General features: G+C 37.8%; 1 protein-coding gene across 3 annotated transcripts in view; it reads left to right on the top strand.

Moving 5' to 3' along the window:
- The window catches only part of NUDT3 (nudix (nucleoside diphosphate linked moiety X)-type motif 3), a 31,566-nt gene that overhangs the window by 22,053 nt on the left and 9,291 nt on the right, over positions 1 to 222 (top strand). The gene's annotated exons all lie outside the window — the stretch shown is intronic.

Here is a 222-nt window from a genome sequence, read left to right as displayed (position 1 = left end):
GTCCCTTCTAAGACAAGAAGAAAATATATGTGGGCAGTGTGGATTAATCATTACCCGTTCTCTTCTGAAATCTTTGCATTTAAATTGGATTCCCAAATGAAAATGAACCTGTTGTTCTGCACAAGGTTTGTCAGTAGCACTGTAGCACCTGTAACTTACTGAATCATAGAATCATTTAGGTTGGAAAAGACCTTTAAGATCGTCGAGTCCAACTGTAAACCT

Source organism: Pygoscelis adeliae, unplaced genomic scaffold (genome assembly GCF_000699105.1).
Source record: "Pygoscelis adeliae isolate BGI_AS28 unplaced genomic scaffold, ASM69910v1 Scaffold197, whole genome shotgun sequence".
In the NCBI taxonomy this organism is placed as follows: Eukaryota; Metazoa; Chordata; class Aves; order Sphenisciformes; family Spheniscidae; genus Pygoscelis; species Pygoscelis adeliae.
Note: the sequence above shows the minus strand (reverse complement) of the source record. Positions and strands in the feature narration are given on the sequence as shown.